Below are 6,096 nucleotides of genomic sequence, written 5' to 3' on the forward strand. Positions count from 1 at the left end.
AACCGTTTGTTGGAGCGTATTGAACAGAATACAGCACACCATCAGAGGGCTAACGTGGTGTCACTCAGTGATTTTATCAAATTGCATCCACCCACGTTCCACCACTCCGTCGAGCCCCTCGACGCTGATGACTGGCTTCGCAGTATCTCTCACAAACTGCGTTCCGCGCTGGTAGCGGAGGCTGACAAGGTCACCTTTGCTGCATATCATCTTGAAGGCCCCGCCAGTCTATGGTGGGAGAATTATGGAGCTATGCGCCCAGCGGGCCATGTCACTACTTGGGCTGAATTCAGCGAGGCTTTCCGTGAACATCACATTCCGGAGGGTCTCATGGACCGTAAACGTGAAGAATTTTGCAGTTTCACCCAAGGCCGACTTTCTGTGGATGCCTATAGCAGGGAGTTTGGTAATCTCGCCCAATATGCAACTGAGGAAGTTTCTACTGACGCCAAGAAGCAAGCAAGGTTCCGTAAGGGCCTTAGTCCTGAGCTTCGCCGCGACCTCCGTCTGCATGAGTGTACATCTTTCTCGAAACTTGTCAACAAAGCCATCAGTGCTGAAACTGGTCAGACTGACTATGACGCAACACGCAAGCATGGCCGTGACACGGGTTCCTCATCCGGTGCTGGTCCTCAGAAGCGCCGCGTGTGGGTGCCCAACACCGCCCTGCCACCCAGGTTCACACCGAGGCCATCCTTCCAGGCGCCTCGCCTCGTTCAACAGTCTGCTCCAGCCAAGCCCTATGGGGGTTCAACTAACAATGCTCCTCCACGTACCAGTTCCGTGACTTGTTTCAAGTGTGGGGAATCGGGTCACTATATGCGTGAGTGTCCCCAGACCAACCCCAATCAATCTGCTAAAGCTGTTGGCCGTGGCAAGCCGACAGGGAAAGTGTTTCATGCTAAACCGGTCACCGCTTCACGTGGCCATGTCAACTGTATCTCTGCCGAAGAAGCTCAAGAGGATCCCAACGTCGTTCTCGGTACGCTTCTTGTTAACTGCCACCCGGCATCTGTTCTTTTCGATACAGGAGCCTCTCATTCTTTTATATCCGAAAGTTATGCTCGATTGCATAACGTTGCATTCTGTGACATGCCATCCACTATGGAAATCTCTACCCCTGGTTCTAGATGGCAGACCTCTAGGGTAAGCTATGGAAATGAGATCCAAGTCGACAGACTTGTTTTCCTCGCGTCTTTGATAGCCCTTAAATCTTCAGATATTAATATCATTCTGGGTATGGACTGGATGTCGGCTCATCATGCCCAAATCGATTGCTTCTCTAGGACTGTTCAACTCACCCATCCTTCGGGGAAGATAGTCAATGTCTTGACCCGAATAGCCAAGCGACAATTATATTCTCTTAACGCCAGCCCTTTGCCAGACCTTGAGGACGTTCCGGTAGTCCGTGACTTCCCGGATGTCTTTCCAGAGGAATTGCCAGGTGTTCCACCTGACAGGGATGTTGAGTTTGTAATAGACCTCATTCCAGGAACCGTTCCGATTGCTAGAAGACCTTATAAGATGGCACCCCTAGAACTAGCCGAGCTTAAGAAACAACTCGATGAGTCCTTGAAAAAGGGTTTCATCCGACCTAGCTCATCTCCGTGGGCTTGCCCCGTCCTATTCGTCAAGAAGAAGGATGGTACGGACCGGATGGTTGTAGATTACCGACCTGTCAACTTGGTCACAATCAAGAACAAATATCCGCTTCCCAGGATCAACGACCTGTACGATCAGCTCGCTGGATCCTCAGTCTTCTCCAAAATGGATTTGAGGTTGGGCTACCACCAAATCAAAATCAGGAACGGGGACATTCCTAAAACGGCCTTTGTTACTCGTTACGGCCAATACGAGTACACCGTCATGTCCTTCGGATTAACCAACGCTCCAGCCACCTTTTCTCGGTTAATGAACTCAATCTTCATGGAGTATTTGGATAAATTCGTCGTAGTTTATCTCAATGATATACTCATCTACTCGAAGAACGAGGAAGAACATGCCGAACATCTAAGGCTAGTGTTGAAGAAACTTCGAGAGCATCGCCTTTATGCCAAATTTTCTAAATGTGAATTCTGGTTGTCAGAAGTGACCTATCTGGGTCATGTAATATCTGGTAAAGGTATTGCTGTTAACCCTGAGCGAGTTCAAGCCGTCCTTAATTGGACTCCACCTGAATCGGTCAAGCAAGTTCGGAGTTTTCTAGGCTTAGCGAGCTATTGTCGTCGCTTTGTCGAGAACTTCTCCAAAGTTGCCAAACCTCTAACCGAACTCCTCAAGAAAGATAAGAAGTTCGAATGGACTCCACAATGTGAGCACAGCTTTCAGGAACTGAAAAGACGCCTGACTTCTGCTCCCGTACTGGTACCGCCAGACTTCTCCAAGGACTTTGTTATCTACTGCGACGCCTCGCGACAAGGACTAGGTTGCATTCTCATGCAAGATCGACACGTAATTGCCTACGCTTCACGACAATTGCACCCACATGAGGAGAATTATCCTACCCATGATCTAGAGCTTGCCGCCGTAGTCTATGCACTTAAGACCTGGCGACATTACCTCCTCGGTAATCGTTGTGAAATATTCACTGATCACCAAAGTCTGAAGTATATTTTCACCCAACCGGATTTGAATCTCAGGCAGAGACGTTGGGTTGAATTGATCACAGACTTCGACTTAGGAATAACCTACACCCCAGGGAAAGCCAACGTCATGGCTGATGCGCTAAGTCGTAAATCTTATTGTAACAATCTGATGTTACAACAAAGTCAACCGCTTCTCCATGAGGAATTTCGAAAGCTTAACCTTCACATTGTTCCTCAAGGATTTCTTTCCACCTTGGTGGCGAAACCTACTCTTACGGATCAAATCATTGCTGCCCAGAAGCGAGATAAGGGAATAGCTAAGATCAAGGAGAACATTGCTAGCGGAGGTGCTAGTTGTTTCTCCACAAATGATCATGGTGTTGTGTACTTTGAGAACCGTCTAGTGGTTCCCAAGAACCAGCATCTACGGCAGTTGATCCTTAAGGAGGCTCATGAATCTCCTCTCACCATTCATCCCGGTAGCACTAAGATGTATCAGGACCTACGCCAGAGGTTCTGGTGGACTAGGATGAAGAGAGAAATTGCTTAGTATATTGCAAATTGCGACGTCTGTCGTCGTGTAAAAGCAGAGCACCAACGGCCTGCTGGCACCCTTCAACCCTTAGCTATTCTTGAATGGAAATGGGATAAAATTGGTATGGATTTCATTACCGGTTTTCCCAGGACCAAGAGAGGGAATAATGCTATTTTCGTCGTGGTCGATCGTCTTTCCAAAGTAGCCCATTTCCTACCTGTTCGAGAGAGTATAACCGCTAGTCAGCTGGCAGACTTATACATCTCCCGAATAGTGTCCCTTCATGGTGTCCCTTTGGAAATTAACTCGGATCGAGGAAGTCTTTTCACCTCTCGATTTTGGGAAAGTTTCCAAAATGCTATGGGAACCCGTCTTTCCTTTAGCACCGCTTTCCACCCTCAGTCGAGTGGTCAAGTGGAACGCGTCAACCAAGTTCTAGAAGACATGCTTCGAGCCTCTGTTATCTCATTTGGAATGGACTGGGAGAAGTGTCTTCCATTTGCCGAATTCGCTTACAACAACAGCTATCAATCTAGCTTGGGTAAAGCCCCTTTTGAAGTTCTCTATGGACGACGATGTCGAACACCCCTTAACTGGTCAGAGACCGGGGAAAGACAATTCTTTGGCCCGGATATGATTCAGGAAGCAGAAGAACAAGTTCGTATCGTTCGTGAAAAGTTGAAAACAGCCCAATCTCGTCAAAAGAGTCAATATGACCGAAAACATAAGGCTATGACCTTCGAGGTTGACGAGAAGGCTTATCTTCGGGTCACCCCTCTGAAGGGAACCCATCGTTTCGGTATCAAAGGAAAATTGGCTCCTCGTTATATTGGACCTTTTCGCATTCTTGCCAAACGAGGAGAAGTTGCCTACCAGTTGGAACTACCTCCGCACCTCTCCAGAGTTCACGACGTCTTCCACGTTTCTCAACTCAGGCGTTGCTTCTCGGATCCTATCCGTGAAGTGGACCACGAAACGCTTGATCTCCAGGATAATCTTACATATCGAGAGTACCCCATTCGTATCCTCGATCAGGCCGAGCGTACCACTCGACGCCAGAACATCAAGTTCCTCAAAGTTCAATGGTCGCACCATTCTGAGGATGAAGCAACTTGGGAAAGGGAGGATCGTCTTCGACTCGAGTACCCCGCCTTCTTCCCGGAGGAACCCAAATCTCGGGACGAGATTCTTTTGAGTGGGGGTGAGTTGTCACAACCTAGCTAGTCATGCATTAGAGTGTTGCATCATGTTTACTCTTTCATCAGAAACTTGAAATGGGGATGACAGAACCCCCAGTCCCCTCTGAAACCAGCTAGGGTTTACTAAAATAATTTTCAATGAACCTGAAATGCCCTTCTAAAATGTCCATCATTTTTGTCTTGGTTCAGAACCTCTGCCAAAAGTGGTGCACATTTTCCTCGGCCATCTTAGGGTTTTTGAATTAATTCATAAATATTTGAATTTGGGCATTTAAAATAATATAAAATATTTAAATGCTCAAATATCTCCAAACTAAAATGTTTCATGTTGGAAATAATCCAACTATGGGCCAGGAATAGTTTGGTGATTTTTGAACTAGCCTAGGTATTTTATTTAATTCAACAAAGTTGCAGAAGTATTAGAAAAACAGAAAACAGAAAAATATATAAAGGGAGAAGCTTACCTGGGCTCCTCCCTGTGCGGCCCAGCCAGCTGGCTGGCCCAGCCAGCAGCCGGCCCAGCCCACCTCCCTCCTCTGTCGTCTTCGTCCCGACAGAGGGAGGGGAGTGTGGCCGGCGCGCGCGCGCGCCACCGCGCCACGCCACCTGCTCGCTTGCTTGCCTGCCCTCCCCTCCTCGCTCGACGCCCTGGACGACGCCACGCCTCTCCCCCTGCTATCTCTCACTCTCCCCCGGCTCTCCTCTCCTCTCCCTCGCTCTCTCTCTCTCACGGCCGAACACCACCGTCGCCGCCGTTCGCCATAGCCATCGTCTCCGGCCACCCCTCGCTCCCCCGACTAGCTCAGAAGCTCCGCCTCGACTCCCTCTTCCTCCCAACCGCTCCACGGGTCCCCGGAAGCCCTGCATTGCCGCCACGTCGCCGTTCCCCTCTTCGGGCTCCGACCGTCGTCGCCGTCGAATTCACCGTCACCAGCGCGTCCCCGAGCCCGCTAACCATCCCTGCAGCTCCGCGGTGAGCCCCCGGATTGTTTCCCCCTTCTTCCCTGGTCTCTTTCGACTTCTAGGCCCTAGCCCCACCTCGGCCAAGAGCTCCACGCCGCCGGCGATGTCGCCGTCGTGGCCACGGTCGCCGTAGCGCCCAACCGAGCACACTATCGTGCTCCCCACCTCACCAGGAGCACGCAGCACGCACCAACGCCTCCCCAAACCCCCTGCAACACTGATCCCGACCGCACCCGAACTCCGGCCGCCGCAGCCGAGCTCGCCGCCGTCAACTCCGGCCACCCCGAGCCCAACCACCACCACCAATAGTCGCGGCTCAACCTCAGCAACACGTAGATGCCTTCCGCCGTCCATTTGGTTGCCGGAATGGCAAAAAGCACTTTCGCCGCCGTCTCGGGCCTCGCCGGCGTCATGTCGCCGGTGGGGTTTGACTTGTCCGACCTGGGGTTTGACCCCCCAGGGTCACTGACGCGTGGGCCCTGTCGGCCAGGTGGTTAGGTTAGCGCTAACTACTGTTAGTCAACCCCCCCTGACACTGACAGTGGGCCCCAGCGCCACTAACCCCTAATTAGGATTAATTTAATCCTGTTTAACCCCCCCTATCACTGACGTGTGGGCCCCACACGTCAGGTTTGACCTCAGCCAGCCACAGTTGACCACTGACGTCATGCTGACGTCATGCTGACGCAATAATTATATTTCTGGAATTAAATTAAATCAGGAAATTCCAGAATATTATTTAAACTTCAAAAATTCATAACTTTTATTCTGTAACTCCAAATTGGACAAATTATATATGAAAAATGATCAGAAA

The sequence above is a fragment of the Triticum dicoccoides genome, chromosome 1B, assembly GCF_002162155.2.
Source record: "Triticum dicoccoides isolate Atlit2015 ecotype Zavitan chromosome 1B, WEW_v2.0, whole genome shotgun sequence".
NCBI lineage: Eukaryota > Viridiplantae > Streptophyta > Magnoliopsida > Poales > Poaceae > Triticum > Triticum dicoccoides.